At 36.0% G+C, this 21,405-nt stretch overlaps 1 long non-coding RNA gene across 1 annotated transcript in view; it reads right to left on the bottom strand.

The window, feature by feature from the left end:
• The window catches only part of LOC127553893 (uncharacterized), a 77,061-nt gene that overhangs the window by 37,313 nt on the left and 18,343 nt on the right, over window positions 1-21,405 (bottom strand). The window contains exon 2 of the long non-coding RNA XR_007951838.1: window positions 17,399-17,543. This is a non-coding gene — a long non-coding RNA (uncharacterized LOC127553893). The remainder of the gene's footprint in view (window positions 1-17,398; window positions 17,544-21,405) is intronic.

Genomic DNA, 21,405 nt, shown 5'->3' with positions numbered 1-21,405 from the left:
ATTAGTTATTATCTCCATTCTACCAATGAGGAATATGGGGCCCAAAGAGGTTAAGTACTAAGCCCAGGATTACCTATTTAGGGAGTGTTGGTGTCTGCACTTTAACTTGTGTCCAAGGACAGTTTTATTTTCACCATTCCATCATGACCACATAATAATAGCTTACATTTATGTAGCTTTTTAAAATATTCACAGAGTGCTTTCTCATAACAACTCTAGTATAAATATTGTCATTTTGCAAATAAAGAAGAGGAAGAAGCTCACAGAAATGAAAATACCTTTCCCAGGTTCATGCATTAAGTGGAAGAACTAGGATTAGAATCTAAGACCTCTTACTCCAAGATAAAAGCATTTTCCACAATACTTATCTACCTGCAAAAAAGAAGGGAAGAAACTAGAAATTTCTAAGGCAAAATGTGCTCTTATTAGAAGTGTTTTCAATAAGATATCTAATGAAATGAAATTTTAAAAGAATAAAGTATTCGGATGCTAGTCTCAAGAAATCAAAGAATCACGGGATTTTTGAGCTATGGAAGGTGTCTCAGCAGCCATCAAGAATCCCACCCATATCCCATTAGAACATAAGCATCTATCCCCTTAACTCTCCCCCACCAGATAAGGGAAAAAATGAGAGCACTTTGAAAACTTTAAAATGCTGAATAAATGTTAACTGTTCTCCTCCTCACCACCATCACACCACCATCATCATCATTGCCATCGTCATCATCATCATCAACATATCTGAAAAGTGGCCATCCAGACTCTAAGTGAAGATTTCTATGGAGGAGAAACTGAGACAGCCCAGTCTACTCTTGGATACCCCTATTGTTAGGAAGTTTTTTTTTCCCCTAACATCAAATTTATACTTACTGCATCAGAACTTCTGCTCATTGGAGCTATGTAATGAGAAAGTGAAACTGAAGCCATGTACTGGCAGAAAACCATGAAAACCTATTTGAATCCTATCCCAAACATCATTTAATTTCTCAGTTTCAGTTTTATCATCTGAAAAATAAGGATAATAATGACTTGAAGGGTAAATTATAACCTATGTAACCATGCTTTACAAAACTTAAAGCACCATAAAATGGTAACTAATGGTTATTATATAAAATTATATAATTTTATAATTATATAAAATGTTAAATATTATTATCAATTGGTATCAGGAGGAAAAAACACTTCCATGTAATTGGAGCTGTCCAAAAAGTGACTATATAATGGTCTGGATTTTACCTCTGCTTCTTGGAGCCAAATGTTGTGAGAAAACAGTGTCTCTAGTATCAAGGGTCCTCAAACACGGCCGCAGGCCAGATACGGCAGCTGAGGACGTTTAACCCCCCTCACCCAGGGCTATGAAGTTTCTTTATTTAAAGGCCCACAAAAAAAAAGTTTTTGTTTTTACTAAAGTCCAGCCCTCCAACAATCTGAGGGACAGTGAACTGGCCCCCTATTTAAAAAGTTTGAGGACCCCTGCAACCAAAGGTTCCTTTTGGATTTCAGTTTCTAACTTCCTGCTAAGACCACTCCTCTAGAAATCAAGGATTTCTTTTCTTTCTAGATTGTGACCTTGGAATCAGTCTTTCTTTGCCTAATATCACTCCTCAGCTATGGGTTCCTTACATGGCATATGCCAGTTACTGGGCAAGGCTTCTTTACTAAAGATAATAATAATAGCTAATATCACATTTTAAGGTTTGCAAAACACTTTACAAATATTCTCATTTAATCCTCATAACAGATCTAGGAGTTAGGTGCTATTATTATCTCCATTTTATAAATAAGGATACTGAGGCAAACAGAGGTAAAGTTATTTCATGTCTGAGGCTGAAGTCAGGACTTCCTGACTCAAGGTCCAGGTAAATACTGAACTACCTACCTAGCTGTCTCCAGGTGACAATTTTTTTTTCTTGACCGTACTGAAAAGTGATAAAATCTCCTAGGCTATTGACACATAATATGCCTTTAAGTCTAATTTAACTTGGTTTAACACAATGCTGAAACTTAGTTTTTTTTCTCTGCATCAATTTTGAGTTCCACTTTTTCCCCACAGCCTAGGATAGAACTCTCAATCAATCACAGTGTTCAGCATCTAGTAAATGCTTAAAAATGCCTTTTCCTTTATCCATTCATTCAATAAGTGTAATCCTATTCTTGTTCCCAAGCTTTGGGCAGTTCCTGAAGGACAAACCATAAGGATGTTATTTAAACATTTATTAAATGTTTACCATATGCCAAAGTTTCTTTAACTATGGGTCTGACCTTAACTACATGTGAGGATTGCAAAAAATTTGACAGTAGTAAAAAGTATCAAATATTCCACTAAAATTCAATTCTTTATGTAAAAATAAATAAGCCCAGTCATCTCATTAGTAAATTTGCTTTCATCTTTAACAAATGGCAAAATTATATATATACCAAAAAATTGTTTTTAAATTAAATTTATTTATGATTTATTATCAGTAAATGTTTGATTTATATACCTACTTTATATACCTATATACTCGGGATCAAGTAAAAATTTCTCAGGAAAAAATAAAAGGGTGGCAAGGGGAAAGAACTTAAGAAACCTTCTATATGCCTCCACTATACTGAGTATTAGAATTACAAATAAAAGTCACTGCCCTCAGAGGGTTTCCATTCTAAAGGAGAGACATTTTTGTAAATAATATGCATTCAAGATACATAGAGAGTATTTATGGTACCTTAGAAAGGAAGGCACTAGCAGCTAGAGAAGAGAGGAGTCAGGAACCATGGGAAAAGTCTCTTGAAGAAGGCAGTTTTTGAACTGAATCTTCAAGGAAGTCTTGACTTCTAAGAGTCAGAGATGAGCAACTAAGAATATTCAAGTTATAGAGCTCGACTTTTCTTAAACTGTGGGGTGTGAACTCTTACAGGATCTCATAACTTAATTGTTGGGATCGTGAAATTATGATTTATTATCAGTAAATGTTTGATTCATATACCTATTTTCTATATCTATATACCACATAAAAATTTCTGGGACAAAAAGAGACCACCAGTGAAAAAAGTTGAAGAAACTCTGGTATAGAGAATGGGCCAATGCAAAGTGAAAATTTTAATTTTGATGATTTTCCCAGATCTGCTACAAACTAGTTGTGACCTTAAAATAATCATTTCACTTTCCTGACCTCTAATTTTCATCAGCTGGCCACAAGTGCTGAAGGGTTTTCACTTCGTCATATTCCCACTAAAAAGTATTTGTTGAGTTGGCTCTCTCACATCACATTTTAAGGTTTGCAAAACACTTTACAAATATTCTCATTTAATCCTCATAACAGATCTAGGAGTTAGGTGCTATTATTATCTCCATTTTATAAATAAGGATACTGAGGCAAACAGAGGTAAAGTTATTTCATGTCTGAGGCTGAAGTCAGGTCTTCCTGACTCAAGGTCCAGGTAAATACTGAACTACCTACCTAGCTGTCTTCAGGTGACAATTTTTTTTTCTTGACTGTACTGAAAAGTGATAAAATCTCCTAAGCTATTGACACATAATATGCCTTTAAGTCTAATTTAACTTGGTTTAACACAATGCTGAAACTTAGTTTTTTTTTTCTCTGCATCAATTTTGAGTTCCACTTTTTCCCCACAGCCTAGGATAGAACTCTCAATCAATCACAGTGTTCAGCATCTAGTAAATGCTTAAAAATGCCTTTTCCTTTATCCATTCATTCAATAAGTGTAATCCTATTCTTGTTCCCAAGCTTTGGGCAGTTCCTGAAGGACAAACCATAAGGATGTTATTTAAACATTTATTAAATGTTTACCATATGCCAAAGTTTCTTTAACTATGGGTCTGACCTTAACTACATGTGAGGATTGCAAAAAATTTGACAGTAGTAAAAAGTATCAAATATTCCACCAAAATTCAATTCTTTATGTAAAAATAAACAAGCCCAGTCATCTCATTAGTAAATTTGCTTTCATCTTTAACAAATGGCAAAATTATATATATATACCAAAAAATTGTTTTTAAATTAAATTTATTTATGATTTATTATCAGTAAATGTTTGATTTATATACCTACTTTATATACCTATATACTCGGGATCAAGTAAAAATTTCTCAGGAAAAAATAAAAGGGTGGCAAGGGGAAAGAACTTAAGAAACCTTCTATATGCCTCCACTATACTGAGTATTAGAATTACATATAAAAGTCACTGCCCTCAGAGGGTTTCCATTCTAAAGGAGAGACATTTTTGTAAATAATATGCATTCAAGATACATAGAGAGTATTTATGGTACCTTAGAAAGGAAGGCACTAGCAGCTAGAGAAGAGAGGAGTCAGGAACCATGGGAAAAGTCTCTTGAAGAAGGCAGTTTTTGAACTGAATCTTCAAGGAAGTCTTGACTTCTAAGAGTCAGAGATGAGCAACTAAGAATATTCAAGTTATAGAGCTCGACTTTTCTTAAACTGTGGGGTGTGAACTCTTACAGGATCTCATAACTTAATTGTTGGGATCATGAAATTATGATTTATTATCAGTAAATGTTTGATTCATATACCTATTTTCTATATCTATATACCACATAAAAATTTCTGGGACAAAAAGAGACCACCAGTGAAAAAAGTTGAAGAAACTCTGGTATAGAGAATGGGCCAAGGCAAAGTGAAAATTTTAATTTTGATGATTTTCCCAGATCTGCTACAAACTAGTTGTGACCTTAAAATAATCATTTCACTTTCCTGACCTCTAATTTTCATCAGCTGGCCACAAGTGCTGAAGGGTTTTCACTTCGTCATATTCCCACTAAAAAGTATTTGTTGAGTTGGCTCTCTCACATCACATAGGAAAGTAAAACCAGAACCATACTTAGGAATGAGGTAACTGGCTTTTCCCCAGGAAGTCATACTGTTGGAGTTCAAATGGTGTGTTCTTGTTCTTCTTTAAAATATTATAAAAGTTCTCTCTGGGTGCCTTCCCTGGAATCAGAATTTTGTCGGTCCCTGTTCGGGCGCCAAAATGTGGTGAGCTTTTTCTTCTCAAAACGCAGCCAGGTGATAAAAGTTCAGATCTTTTATTATCTCCAATATAGCCCGGTTAGCTTAGAGGCCTATCTCTCTGCTTGGTTCCAAGAGCTCTTGCCACTTTGTCCTTTGCTTCTGCCTCTGCTTTCTTCAGCCTCCAGAGCCAGCACCGCTCTTCATGTCATTCCGGTGAAATCTCGACTTGTAGCTTCTTCCTCTGAAGAACTTCTTCGACTGGCCCATTGGCCTATTTATGCTCCTTCCAGAGAGAGGGATTATGGGTTTTCTCCCATAGTGCTCTCTGGCCCAAAGAGCTTCAAGGGAGGTATGAACTCATTGAACTCCAATGAGTAAAGGTGTGAACACAAGCCTTGTATTAATTAGTTCTACTTAGTACCTTGTTTCAGGTTCTGCCCAAAACATCTTCTTGTAAGATTAGATCAACTCTAATTAGTTAGCAGTTAGTAAGGATTCCAACATCAAACTTAGATGGTATTGATAGTAGTGAAGCAACAGAAATTAGCTACTGGTGAAAATAAGAAGCCACCAGATGGAGGATGAGACTGAGCTCCCTGTCCTCCCTTCAATTCCCCTTCAAATAATGGCCTATCCCAGCTTCATATTAAGCTACACAAAGGTTTTCTCCTCCATCTCTTAAGTGAAGGAATATTTTGTTCCTCTTACACTGGGAATAATTTGTGGCATTTGTCCCTGGGTACAAATATCCCAATTTACAATTCAATTAGCCTAGTAGAGAGCCTATACTGGAGTTCAATCCTGTTCTGATTATCCCATGCTACCATATGATGTACCATGAGTTTGGGCTAGAAGGCTATGGCAGCCAAGTGGTGCAGCAGATAGAGAGCTGAACCTGGAAAAAGGAAAATCTGCATTTAAATATATCCTCAGATACCAACTGTGATCTTGGGAAAGTCACCTAACTAACTTCTCTCTGTCTCAGTCTCTTCAACTATAAAATAAAAATGATAATAGCAACTATCTCTTGAGTTGTTGTGAGGAATAAATGATATAATATTTGTAAATCACTTTGTAAGTGATTTTTTTCTTTCCCTTTCCCAATGATTTCTTTCACAAATAGGAAATAATCAGAAATCTCTGATTGACTCTTAATACAGGAGTCAGTTTTCAGATCAAGGCTCTGATTCTTATTTCTATATTTCTTAATCTTCCCTTAGTCTTAAATAAAACTTCAGCCTCATAAATTAGGGCCATTTTGTCCCACTCTTCCCTCACCTTACTAAACCTTCAGAATGGTCCTGTGTCTGCTTCATTTTTCTGCTTGGCAGCCATGAATGACCAAGCATTCTGTTCATGTCCTATTGATCCAAGTATACTCCATGTCTCCAGGACGTCCTCAGGATTAAATAATTGAAATGTATTTAAAGAAAATAATAAGCGTCTAAATCCTTGATATAAATTCTCTGCTACCATGGTGACAGTCAATTTTATCCATGACTGAGCAATTTTTAACTGTAAGTAAATAGACTAAGCCCATTTTATTTACAAATGCACACACACACGCACAAAAATCACAATTTTTCGAAGTACATATACTCCTAAATGTGAGATCTCTTTGTTTTTTTTTTTTTAAATAGTCCATTATTTCCTCTTCTAAATTCTTCCTGTGATGTCTCATCAATCCAAGAAGATGATTCTGAGTTTCCAGAAGCTATGCTAGTGCAGAATAAGTTCAGGCAGGCCCCACCAAAAAGGAGAAACTTAAGTATAGGCCCACAACTATTAGTTGAAACAACCCATCCAAGTTTCTGAAAGAGACTCATGACCAGAACAAAATGGTGATTTGTATATATCAGTCAGTCAATAAATATATATGAATTGCCTATGTGCCAGTTAGTGTTCTTACTATGATGATGGAGAAAGATGAAATGGCTAAGGAAACAAAGATTTGAGCTTCTGAGCACATCAGTTTATTATACAATGCATACCTATTGCTAACAATTCAGGACCAGTTTCTTTCCTCAACTTTGGGTCTGAATCCTAAATGTGGGGGGTGGGGGGGGACAAACTTTTATACATTTAAAAATAATTAATCAAATAAGACCAATTAATTAAAAAGAGAACAATTAACTAGGGTACATTAGGTGATCTGAGGAAAGATTAGGGACTTTCAAGTTGGGAGGGGGAGATTAAACAAGTGCAATTCCCTGAAATCAGAAAAGAAGGCATATCCCACTCCCTTCAAGTGTCTGAAAACAATTAAAGGAATATGGAAACAATAATTGATTGCTCAGTATGAGGCCAGTTTTCAAATAAGATATATAAATTTCTTGAGATATATAATTGTGAAAAAACTCCTTGCATCAATCTTTAGCTTTAACTAGTCAGCATAGCCTACATCATTATTAAACTACACAGGACTAGGCTAAATATTACTATAAGGTTTAAATAAAAATTTTTCACAGGACAGAATTTGGACTAGGTCCATAATTGAATAGAAAGGGAATTGAGTTAGCTCTAGAATTGAGTCACAAGATAGAGTCAGTGTGGTTCACTCAATTCCGTCAATATAAAGAAAGAAAGACTTCCGGTTAAGATGGTGGAGAGGAGGCACATAGCTGTGTAAGCTCCACGCTTTCTCTCACTATCCATTTCATTACAAGCCTCTGAATTAATGCTTGACTGAAAAAAACCCACAAATAGTTACCAAGAGAAGCCATCCTTGAGATTCGCCAAGAAAGGTCTGTCTTTACTGGAGGGCTGGGATGGTTTTAGATTGGGCGCAGGCAGCGGCAGCGGCAGTGAGAGCACGGGAGCAGACTGGAGAGGGGGTGGGGAGTGATCGCAGCCATCTCTGCGGGGAGAGCTTCGCTACAGGTTTGGATACTTTGCTCCGGCAGCAAGTGAGCAGCCCAGCAGAGAAGCTAAAAACACCGGGAGTGAAGAATACAACCCCAAACAGCTGGAGTCTCTTGGGACCTGGCTGCCCCACCTTCCCCCCCACAGTGACTCAGCAGGCTCTGGGATCTCAGAGCACAGGCGCAGCACAATCCTGCTAGTGCCTCACTGCTGCCCCCCACAGTCTGGAGAGGAAGCTCGGTAACACACTCAGCCCCCCACCCCCCAAAGAAAGACTCCAGTTTTTTCTGTTTTTCTTTGCTAGTTTGCCTTGATTATTAGACAGAATGAGCAAGAAACTGAAGAGGACTTTAACCCTTGACAGCTTCTATACAGATAGAGAGCAGACTCTAAATCCTGAGGAGACTAAAAACAGACAGTCCCCAGGTGAATCCCCAAAGGAGGAGATCATCTGTTCCTCAGCACAGATGAACCTCATAGAAGTGATTAAAAAGGCTCTCACAAGGGAGCTAGAAGAAAAATGGTAAAAGGAGAGAGAGGCTTGGCAAAAGAGCCTGGAGAACTCAGTTAAAGAGAGAGTGGATAAAGAAGTAAAATCCTTGAAAAATAGGATTGGTGAACTGGAAAACAAAATTGGTGAAATGGAAAAAAATTCCACAGAACAAAAGAACTCAATGGGACAATTAGAAAAAGATTTTAAAGAAGTGAGTGAAGAAAATACTTCACTGAAAATCAGAATTGAACAATTGGAATTGAATGACTCGAGGAGACAAGAAGAATCAGTCAAGCAAATCCAAAAAAATCAAACAATGGAAAAGAATGTGAAATACCTTCTGGGGAAGACAACAGACCTGGAAAACAGATCCAGGAGAGACAATCTGAGAATCATTGGACTTCCAGAAAAACATGATGGAAAAAAGAGCCTGGACACTATTTTCCAGGAAATTATCAAAGAGAACTGCCCAGAAGTCATAGGAACAGAGGAAAAAATAAACATTGAAAGGATTCATCGATCACCCACTGAAAGGGATCCTAAAATCAAAACACCAAGGAATATAGTGGCCAAATGCCAGAACCCTCAGACGAAGGAAAAAATATTGCAAGCGGCTAGAAAAACCCAATTCAAGTATCAAGGAGCCACAATAAGGATCACCCAGGATCTGGCAGCATCCACATTAAAAGATCAAAGGGCCTGGAATATGATATTCCGAAAGGCTAAGGAAGTTGGTATGCAACCAAAAATAACCTACCCAGCTAGAATGAGCATCTTTTTCCAGGGAAGAAGATGGACATTCAACGAAGTAAGCGAATTTCATCTATTTCTGATGAAAAAGCCAGAACTTAACAAAAAGTTTGATCTACAAATATAGAACTCAAGAGAAATCTAAAAAGGTAAAGATTAATCTTGGGAACTATATTTCGACTATATAGATGTATAAAGAATACATGTATACCTTGTTCTAGAAATTGATGTGGAAAGGACATTGTACCAGAAAAAGGGTAAAGTGGGGGTAGTACATCTCATGAAGAGGCATAGGAAAGCTATTATATCTGAGAGAAAGAATGGAGGGGGATGAATATAGTGAGTATCTTACTGCCTTCAGAATTGGCTTTAAGTGAAAAATCTTAAGACATATTCAATCTATGGTGAAACTTCTCCCACCTCATTGAAAAGTGAGAAGGGAAAAGTGAAAAGGGAAGGAATAAGCTAAGAGGAAGGGAATACGGAAACTGGGAGGGAAAGGGGTAAGATAGGAGGAGGAACTCTAAGGCGGGGGGAGGGATACTAAAAAGGGAAGGTTGTGAGAAGCAAGTGGTGCTCACAAGCTTAATACTGGGAAGGGGGGAAAGGGGAAAGAAGGGAGAAAAGCATAAACCGGGGTTAACAAGATGGCAAGTAATACAGAATTAGTCATTTTAACCATAAATGTGAACGGGGTAAACCCCCCATAAAGAGGAAGCGGTTAGCAGAATGGATTAAAAGCCAGAATCCTACAATATGTTGTTTATAGGAAACACACCTGAAGTGGGGAGATACATGCAGGTTAAAGGTAAAAGGTTGGAACAAAATCTACTATGCTTCAGGTGAAGTCAAAAAAGCAGGGGTAGCCATCCTGATCTCAGATCAAGCTAAAGCAAAAATTGATCTAATTAAAAGAGATAAGGAAGGGCACTATATCTTGCTAAAGGGTAGCATGGATAATGAAGCACTATCTATATTAAACATATATGCACCAAGTGGTGTAGCATCTAAATTCTTAAAAGAGAAATTAAGAGAGCTGCAAGAAGAAATAGACAGTAAAACTATAATAGTGGGAGATCTTAACCTTGCACTCTCAGAATTAGATAAATCAAACCACAAAATAAATAAGAAAGAAGTCAAAGAGGTAAATAGAATACTAGAAAAGTTAGATATGATAGATCTCTGGAGAAAATGTAATGGAGACAGAAAGGAATACACTTTCTTTTCAGCAGTTCATGGAACCTATACAAAAATTGACCATATATTAGAACATAAAAACCTCAAACTCAAATGCAGTAAGGCAGAAATAGTAAATGCATCCTTTTCAGACCACGATGCAATGTAAATTACATTCAACAAAAAACCAGGGGGAAGTAGACCAAAAAATAATTGGAAACTAAATAATCTCATACTAAAGAATGATTGGGTGAAACAGCAAATCATAGACATAATTAATAACTTCACCCAAGAAAAATGATAATAATGAGACATCATACCAAAATGTATGGGATGCAGCCAAAGTGGTAATAAGGGGAAATTTCATATCTCTAGAGGCCTATTTGTATAAAATAGAGAAAGAGAAGGTCAATGAATTGGATTTGCAACTAAAAATGCTAGAAAAGGAACAAATTAAAAACCCCCAGTCAAACACTAAACTTGAAATTCTAAAAATAAAAGGAGAGATCAATAAAATTGAAAGTAAAAAAACTATTGAATTGATTAATAAAACTAAGAGTTGGTTCTATGAAAAAACCAACAAAATAGACAAACCCTTAGTAAATCTGATTTAAAAAAGGAAAGAGGAAAATCAAATTGTTAGTCTTAAAAATGAAAAGGGAGAACTCACCAGTAACGAAGAGGAAATTAGAGCAATAATTAGGAGTTACTTTGCCCAACTTTATGCCAATAAATTCGACAACTTAAATGAAATAGAAAAATACCTCCAAAAATATAGCTTGCCCAAACTAACAGAGGAAGAAGTAAATATCCTAAACAGTCCCATCTCAGAAAAAGAAATAGAACAAACTATCAATCAACTCCCTAAGAAAAAATCGCCAGGACCAGATGGATTTACATGTGAATTCTACCAAACATTTAAAGAACAATTAACTCCAATGCTAAATAAACTATTTGAAAAAATAGGGATTGAAGGAGTCCTACCAAACTCCTTTTATGACACAGACATGGTACTGATACCTAAACCAGGTAGGCTGAAAACAGAGAAAGAAAATTATAGACCAATCTCCCTAATGAATAGTGATGCTAAAATCTTAAATAAAATATTAGCAAAAAGATTACAGAAAATCATCCCCAGGATAATACACTATGACCAAGTAGGATTTATACCAGGAATGCAGGGCTGGTTCAATATTAGGAAAACTATTAGCATAATTGACTATATCAATAACCAAACAAACAAAAACCTTATGATCATCTCAATAGATGCAGAAAAAGCATTTGATAAAATCCAACATCCATTCCTAATAAAAACACTTGAGAGCATAGGAATAAATGGACTTTTCCTTAAAATAGTCAGGAGCATATATTTAAAACCATCAGTAAGCATCATATGCAATGGGGAAAAACTGGAACCTTTCCCAGTAAGATCTGGAGTGAAGCAAGGTTGCCCTCTATCACCATTATTATTTAATATCGTATTAGAAACACTAGACTCGGCAATAAGAGTCGAGAAAGATATTAAAAGAATTAGAGTAGGCAATGAAGAAACCAAACTATCACTCTTTGCAGATGATATGATGGTATACCTAGAGAACCCCAGAGATTCTACTAAAAAGCTATTAGAAATAATTCATAATTTTAGCAAAGTAGCTGGCTACAAAATAAATCCCCATAAATCCTCAGCATTTTTATACATCTCCAACAAAACCCAACAGCAAGAGATACAAAGAGAAATTCCATTCAGAATAACTGTTGATACCATAAAATATTTGGGAATCTATCTACAAAGGAAAGTCAGGAATTATATGAGCAAAATTATAAAAAAGTCTCCACACAAATAAAGTCAGACTTAAATAATTGGAAAAATATTAAGTGCTCTTGGATCGGCATATTTTATTATCTATCTGCCCTATAATGGAGAATTTCAAAATAACTTAGAAAGGGTTGTATAAATTAATAGAGAGTGAAGTGAGCAGCAACAGAACAATGTGTAGAATGACAATGATGTTACAAAAGCAAGGCAACTTTGAAAAAAATTAGAGATTCGTTACTGTAATAATCAATCAGGATTCTACAAGACTAAGAAAGAACCATTTTACCCAATTCCCAATGGAGAGGAATCAGTACTCAGAGAACAGAATGAGACACTTTGTTTCTGGACCTGACCAGTGCTGAAATTTGTTTTGCATAACTATACCTATTCATAACAAGGGGGGAAATGTTGTTGGATTGGTTTAGTTTAGGGTGGAGAGACCAGAGTCAGGGAGACAAGGGAGGAAATGAATGTCAAATGTTGGATTTTGAAGTTTTGAATAATCCTAGTTGTAGAACCAGTGAAAACCAATTCAGTTGCCACATGCCTGTCTGAAGACTAATAATCACTTAGACTAAAAGAAGGCTGTTTAACCATCAAAAACTTGCTATATGAAGAAGGGAAATACAATACCTTGTGACTTGTTTTCTCTAAAAGGGGATAGAATCTGACACTGCCCTTGCAAGAGCATTATAGTAATCCCCTCATCAATTCTAGTTTTCAAAGCTTGAAATAGTAAAATATAACCTATTTTCCACTTATCTGGGAAGCAAAACAAGAGTTTTGTTTTTTGTTTTATTTTGTTTTAAGGATAGTGCCATATAACATATGGCATTATATACCCTTTGGTGCTCATGCTTGTTAATAGAATTAAAATAAATGTGCTTAATATGAGTTTACCTATACTGGGTTTTGTTGCTACATACTTGAAAAGTTTTTGCTCTATACTTGCTTACTTCATGGACACATCTAAAAATAAATAAAAACCATAATTTTTTTTTAATAATAATAGCTTTTTTATTTTTCAAAATACATGCAAAAATAGTTTTCAACATTCACCCTTGCAGAATCTTGTGTTCCAAATTTTTCTCCCTCTCTCCCCTCTTCCCCCTTCCCTAGATAGCAAATAATCCAATAGAAGTTAAAAATGTACAATTTTTCTATACATTTCCACATTTATTAAAAGCCATAATTTTTTTAAAGTCACTAATCACAAGCTTACCAGTGATCCAGTGCACTGTATGTAAAATGTGTTTAGTTGTAACTCCCTTATCGAGAAATGTATTTACAGAGAATCCTCTGTAACAAGAGATCAAAGAAATGTTTTTATTGACCTTTAACTGAATTTAATTGTATAGCAAATTAATACAAACATACACCTACTGACTGTTCCTTTTCCCCAGCTTAGACAGCTTCTTAAAGAGAAACATTTTCGTTATTTAAAAAAAATACAACAAAAGAACCTTGGAGAAGAAAATTTGGCCAAAATTCATGTCAGCATTGTGGCCACTGCTTACAAGGCTTAATTTTAGGGAAACTATATGTTGGCTTCACTGGGGAAAAGAAAATACCTTATATAACAAATAACCATAGTTATATGAAGAAAAAAATGACTGTGTATTGGAAAGGTTAATTTACACAGAGCTGTATGTATTCATGCTTGTATATACTAAGGTACTTAAAATTTTTTTTGGTCCAGACCTATCAATTCAACAGGAAAAAAATTTCAGCTCCCATTGTGGAAACTCCCTCCACCAATGAAGATTAGAACTTGAAAAGTTAAGTAACTTGTTCACTAACAGGTAGTTTCTGTGTTTCAGACTTAAATCTAGATCTGATTCTGGCACTAGCCTATATTCTGTACAGCAGGGTTCTTAAATTTTTCCCCCTCCTCATCCCTTTTTGCCAAGAAATTTTAATGTGACCCTAGATATATAGTATACAAATCAAACATTTACTAATAACAAATCATAAATAAATTTTTAAAAAATTCTATGGTATACATATAATTTGAGCATTTGTTCAAGAGTAAAACCAGATTTGCATACTAATAAAAATGTGCTTGTTTATTTTTACATAAAGAATTAAATCTTGGTGGAATATCTGATACCTTTAATATTATCAAGGTTTCCACAACCCCACATCAGTTACACAGACCTATATGGGCTTGTGACCCAGAGTTTAAGAAGCTTTGCTTTACAACATACATATGACACCTTCTCTCTCTTTCAGTTATCCTCCCCCTCCATACTAAATCATTATGCCATTATAATGCAGAAAATTCTGGATTTTCTTTTCAATAAACCAATGTGGAGGGAGTAAAAATGATAAGAAAATGTATTTGTTCAGTGGGAAGATAGAGTGTTTGGTGTCTACTTTGAAGAGCCGATTCAAAAGTTTCAAAGTGCACACAGGAAATGCTCTAAAAGATAAACCCCTGACCCTGTTTTCATCCTTGAGAACTTGTGAGGTACTATCTTATCTCTTCTCATGATTCTTTAACTTCAAATCCATGGCATCCATAAGAAATATGACTTTAGGATAAAGTTAAATCACTAACTTCCCTGGCAGCAAAAGAAAGCATGTTATAAGAGTCTAGAGGCTACAAATACTGGCATTGGTGATGTAAAAGTTATAGGAAAATTCCAAGCTGTGGAGGGACTTCATTTTTCCTAAATTCAGTAGCACCATTATTCTTCTGCTTCCTTTTTCCCTTTTGAGTTCATTTTTGCAGATGAATATTCAATATCTGGTTATTTCATGGCTGCTTTCGGTTGAGGAAAAACTCAGAGCCAATCCTATCGCAAATTTTAACCATACTCCATCATGGGTATGCTGGAGCTAGTCGAATTCAGCATGAATTAGTCTAGAACTGATAATTTTTCTTTCCATGTGAGCACTGACACCTCAGAAATTGGATTTGAAACTGCATCTCTTGTTTTGTTGATTATCTAGTCTTAAGAAAATGATGGAGAAAACTGTCAATAATGCAAATTAAGCTTAAAAGTGTGTCTTGCTTACATTTTATTTTTTGGAGAGGGAATTGTTAAATGCTTACCATTCTACACCTGCCCTGACTTTCAAAAAGTAATCCTATGTAGTTTTTGATCCCTCATCATGAACATCTGTGTAAAAGTGAAGAGAGGTGCTTTCTGTTCTATTAAGGAGAGACACTGTTCTGTTAAGGAGTTCCTTAGTCAGCCTGATAGAGTGTTGGTGATTCTTGGAAGAATCTAAAGCAAATTTCTACATGGAATATATGCATTCCCACTGTTGCTTAGATATGTTTTCATGTGTCCTGAGATGTTTGTTCAGGAATAATATACTTGAACTCCAGCCTTCTGCATTGAGAGGAGGGAAGCGGGATTTTTAACTCTAATTTTTTAGGTAGAATGAGCTTGCAATCAAACCATATAGCTAGAAGAAATGAGATTTCCTGGGCAACACCAATTTGGGGAATTGCTTCATATCTAAAACTGAATGATTAAAAAAAAATTTGTAAAGTAGTGACAGTATGCAAAGAACTGTGTTAAGTGTTGAGGACACAAATGACAGTGTTAAAAAGGTAATATTGTTCCCATCCTAAAGGAACTTACAAATAAGGAGAGAAAGCAAATAAGGACTAGAAATCAAGAAAGCCATTAGAATGGTGAATGAAACTATAGGTTATTGCATTTATTCTCCTTGGTACTGATGGTGCTGAGCACTGCATGAGCAAGAAGTAGAAGGGGGAGGAGGCTGGAATGATATTGTAATATGAGTCTGATCCAGACACCTGGATAAGACACCTGTGGGTCATTCAATAGTTAACAAAAAGAGGCTTATTTAGCCATACTATAGAAATGACACTCAACAAGAAAGCATCAACTCAACTTAGGTGGAACTGAGATTTTATCCAATTGACAGATTATTCCTAAAAACTTCATTTTAAGGAAAACATGCAAGCCAACCTCATTCTTCTCCAGGCATTAGTCTGCTCCTTGCCTCTGAACAAAATATGTCTCATCAGCAAGGTAAAGCAATTTGACTTATATACGTTTGAGACATTTCCAAATTCTGAAGGACCCCAACTACTCGTGGGGCAGACTCTTTAATGCCCTTTGTTAAGAAAGCTGCTTCAACACTACTGTGATTAAAACCTTAATCCCCTGGGCCGATCATGTTTTAGGGACAGCTTCTTTGCCTTTTTGGGAAAGAGCCAGTCTAACCTACATGACGGGGAGAAGACAGAGAGAGAGAGAGAGAGAGAGAGAGAGAGAGAGAGAGAGAGAGAGAGAGAGAGAGAGAGAGAGAGAGAGATGGGGAGTAGAGAAGGGGAGGAAATTTGACTTGGAAATTTAACAACAGCAGCAGATTGAAAAATGTCCAGCATGAAGATAAAAGCTTATGGTCCCAATTTAAGAGATCTCATGTTGAAGAGTTTGAGAATCTATTAAGAGCAGATTAACTGATGCAACCTATATCTTTGAAAAAAGAAAAGAATTATTTACACAGTTCCTGTCCAGCATTCTCCTTGGAGAGCAAAGCCAGTGAATTACTTGACAAATCCAAAGAATGAACATTTCTTATGTTATGATGTCATGTTAAAAGTCTTGGAGAGAGATTTCACTAGTGATGTCAACACCCGATTTATTTCTTTGCCTCAAATGATGAATTAATGAGCCATTAAAGGCCATTTTTACTTACTTTGGGTAAAACCACACAAACGATACCATGAATACAATAAGAGAGTTTTCTAATGCAATGCCAGGCAATTAGTTAGAAACATATCTATCCTTTAGGATCAGGCCTCAAGATCAAAGCCAAGAACCTTCTCATACTGCAACAGACATCATCCTGGAAGTATATCTGTCCCTGTAGCCCCTTCCTCTGACAGGCTGATTCCTCCTAGAACTTCAATTTAAAATAAAACTCCCAGAACATTCTTATCCTTTTCCAGGTTCCACTCTTAATCCCAGATTTTTTCTACCATTCTACTCCATATTATTATTCTCTACTTTTCAGCTTTCTTTTCCGTTATCTTCTCCTGTTAGCATGTAAGTTCCTTGAGGTCAAGAACTATGTTTATGTTTGTATTTGTATCCCCAGAGATAAGTACAATGCTTCATAAATGTTTATTTACTTCATTTGACCTAAGGAGTATAGAAAATAGGGAATTTACATAGAACTTTTTAAAAGTAATGCAGGGTTTTTCTAGGGTTGAACTATGATAGTAACAACTTCCAGGAACAGTAGAATTGACTTGTTGAGCTTCCTTATCCATAACTGCTTGATGCCTATGGGATTTTTTTAGATTGCATCCCTAGGGATGATCTGAATAAAAGGGATTACCTTTGAAGTTTCCATCCTGATCGAGTTAGTCATGCAGAGCAAGAACTATGAGCTTATCTTCATTCATTAAATGTTATTTTTGTTGTTACTTGGGCTTCTTGCTGTCCTGGTGCTGTCATGAGTTGAACCCAGGCCCTTGATAGTGCTGGAAGGGAGAATAGAGTAAATGATTTCGATCATGGGTTACACTAATAAATAAATGCTATATATAGTATCCATTATTTTGTCACCAAGATTTTTGATGAAACCCCCATACACACACATACACACACACACACACACACACACACACACACACTGTACAGAATTACCTGATTGAAATTGAAAACTATTAAGAAAAATTATGTCCTATCCTCTCTTCTGTCACTACCTTTCTTTGAAATTATATTGACAATTGAAGCTTATAATGAAATATACAAATTATGATTTTTTTTTTGGTAAAATGCTGAGGGAGTTAGTACTTGAATCCATTGTCTATGGAAAATAGTATGGGATGAGATTAACTGTTTTAGAACCATGAGACCAACATTCACAGTGGCTATGAGAACATAAAGTAAAACAGCAAAACAGAGATCAGTAGCCAAATCAATGAATGCAATGACCAATAGTGACTTAAGGAGACATAAGTGACATAAGGAGAGCTTATGATAGATATACTTCCCTTCTCTTAATAAGAGAGATAGTAGACAACAAGTGCAGAATGAGCTATATACTTTCAGACATTGTCAAAATGTCAGATTTTAGGGTTTTTCTTAACTATAGTTATTAGGAAGAGTTTTTGATGGGATATTGGAAAATAGCAAAATGTTTTTTTTCTAAACATCAAGGAAACATTTAAAAAAGAATTTAAGGATCAAGCACAATGTGTTGAGTTTTAGGATACTTCCAACAATTATTTTGTTGGGAGGCAGAACATGCCAAAGTTTTAGAATATTTTTGCTTCACAAATTTTCAAGAATAAATCATCAGATTTCACAGATTCTGCACAGGATGTAAACTATTATTACAAGTTAATTGTTAAAGGGCACCAAAATGGCATCACTATGTTAGAGTCAAGTTACATTGTATCTGATTGTGGTTCATCAGTCCAACACAAGCTTGGAATGGTCTGCCACAAGTTGGGTACAAATAGTCCCCATGAACATTTGGGGTAGAATTTCTAACTACACATCTCACATTTCTTCTGAGCTAATTCAATTCTGCTTTGCTCACAGAGCACAGCATCTTCTCTCATGAGGCACTCCATGTTGGAGTGTATCTCTTAAAAGAGAGCTTGAGAGTGTCTTTGTACAGAACGTAGTTTTTTGAACACCTTGTGAGCAGTTGATGGAGTTGTGCTCTCTGCAGTAGAATTGGAATGGTTGGCAGTTTAGTTCAAGAAAGGACTTCAGTGTCTAGTGTCTTAACTGCCAGCTAATTTTCAGAATCTTCCCAAAACAATTCAAATGGAAGCGATTCAGTTTCCTAGCATGGCACTGGTAGACTGTCCAGGTTTCACAGCCATACTATGAGGTCAGGACAATGGCTCTGTAGACCTTCAGTTTGTTAAGGTAGTCTAATACCTGTCCTTTGGAGCCTCCCAAACACTGAGCTAACTCTGATAATGCCTGTGTCAGTTTCATTATCAGTGTGGACATCCTTGAAAAGTAGATTGCCAAAGTAAGTGAACATATCCACAGCATTCAAAACTTCACCATTTGCTGTAACTGATCCTGGACGAGTCCTTTATTACAACTGGAGTAGTTTCATAAATGAATGAAGGAGAAAGCAACTATTAAACACTTACTGAGAATCAACAGGGAATGAAGAATAAAAGATTGTACTTGAAATCAGGAAGACCTTCAAATCCAGTATTATACTACAAAAGTCACTTAACCTTTTTTGCCTGCCTTTCTCATCTTTAAAATGAAATGGTTGGAATTGAGAGACTCAAGACTCCCTTCCCACTCCTTTAGAATCTTTTAACCCAAGTATTATGCTAATCACTGAAAATACAATTACAAACGTAAAAGATGTCATACAGGAGGGTTCAGATAAATGGCATGTGACTTAAGGAATAAAGAGCAAAATGACAGGGAAGTAGGTGAGGCTCAGTGGTCTAAATGTGTCAGTGGATTATTTGGCAAGGCCAAGTTCAACTATGGAGGAAGTTGGTGCAAGAAGGCTCCCTGTACCTAGTCTTCAAATTCACTATTTGGTGACAGATCCAAACTCACTTTTATTTTTCCTCATCTCAAATCCAGGTCTTTTCTATTATGTCAATTACAAAATACCATATATGATAGGACCAGCATTTCTTGGATACTATTTCTTTTCTCCAAGAGGAGGCTTTACCTAAAAGAAGACAGGACTGCATCTAAGACCTGATTGACAGCAACCATCCCTAACAGTTTCCTAGTCACAAAAGGGAAAAGAAGTTTCAGCTATGTGGAGTTTATGCTCCTCAAACTTGATGGATTTCAAAAAACTATATGAGTTACAAAAAAGTTATCAAACTGTGCATGGCCTTTGACACAGCAGTGTTTCTACTGGGCTTATATCCCAAAGAGATTTTAAAGGAAGGAAAGGGACCCACATGTGGCAGCCCTTTTTGTAGTCACAAGGAACTCGAAACTGAGTGGATGCCCATCAATTAGAAAATGGCTGAATAAGTTGTGGTATATGAAGGTTATGGAATATTATTGTTCGGTAAGAAATGACCAATAGGATGGTTTCAGAGAGGTCTGGAGAGACTTACATGAACTGATGCTAAGAGAAATGAGCAGAACCAGATCATTATACACAGCAATAAAACTATATGATGATCGATTCTAATGGGTGTGGCTCCTTCAACAATGAAATGATTCAAACCAGTTCCACTTGTTCAGTGATGAAGAGAGTTATCTACACCCAGAGAGAGAACTGTGGGAACAGAGTATGGACAACAACAGCATTTTCACACTTTCTGTTGATGTTTGCTTGCATTTTGTGTCCCTCACTATCTTACTCTGATATGTTTGATAAAACAAACATGTTTACATATAGAAGTGAGGAAATCTCTGTAATATATTCTTGCTGTATTAGAGAATAGAAAATGTCCTTCAATGGAATATTCAGTGGTTCAAGAATGCTAAAAGAATTCTGGCCTGAGATCCATCTTCAATAAAGGCATATTTTTAATAATATTGTTGATGATGATGATGATGATGATGATGATATTAGCTAACAAATAGCATTTACTACATATAACAAACATTGGGCTAAGTTCTTTATGATTATTATCTCATTTGATCCTCACAATAGCCTTGAGAGGTCAATGCTATTATTATTATGCCCATTTTACAGATGGGAAAATAGAGAACAAATGACTTGCTCAGAATCACACGTATATGACATCTCTGAGACCAGATCTGAACTAAGGTCTTCCTGATTCCAAGCCCAGTACTTTATCCACTTTGCTACCCATTTATCTCTAAGTCACCAAATAATTGGAAAAGTGTTAGAATCCTAGTGATAACTCAATGGAATTTATAGAAACGATGTTTATTGGTTCACACATTAGAGGGAATCCTTACAAGGTGTTAAGTCACTAGAATTGATAGAAACAATGCTTACACCTTTGGGAGAATTCACACATTAGAGCTCACACCTTTGAGAGTTCACACATTAGCTCACACATTGGAGTTCACAAGTTTAGGAGATTCACAAGTCAGAAATTCACAATCCCACTCTCTCAGAGGAGGAGTCAACCTTTGGGTTCACACCTTTAAGAGATCATATATAAGAAGCTATTAGAGCTTCAGTCAGTCAATCAGTCAATTCAGGAGACTGACAAGTTAAGGCTCTTAAGAAAGCTGACCAGGCCCAAGGAAAGAGACAAGATTTAGAAGGAGAAAATAAACGTTTGGATTTTATCAGCTAGCTGCATTTGAGGTGATTATTACTCAGAACTGAAACTAAGGCTGCCTCCAGAAAACTTCCCCAAGAAATCTGCTCCCACAGAGAACCATCATATATTATACAAAAGA

Source organism: Antechinus flavipes, chromosome 3, assembly GCF_016432865.1.
Source record: "Antechinus flavipes isolate AdamAnt ecotype Samford, QLD, Australia chromosome 3, AdamAnt_v2, whole genome shotgun sequence".
Taxonomy (NCBI): domain Eukaryota; kingdom Metazoa; phylum Chordata; class Mammalia; order Dasyuromorphia; family Dasyuridae; genus Antechinus; species Antechinus flavipes.
The sequence above is the reverse complement of the archived record's forward strand: the minus strand, read 5'-3'. Positions and strand labels throughout refer to the sequence as shown.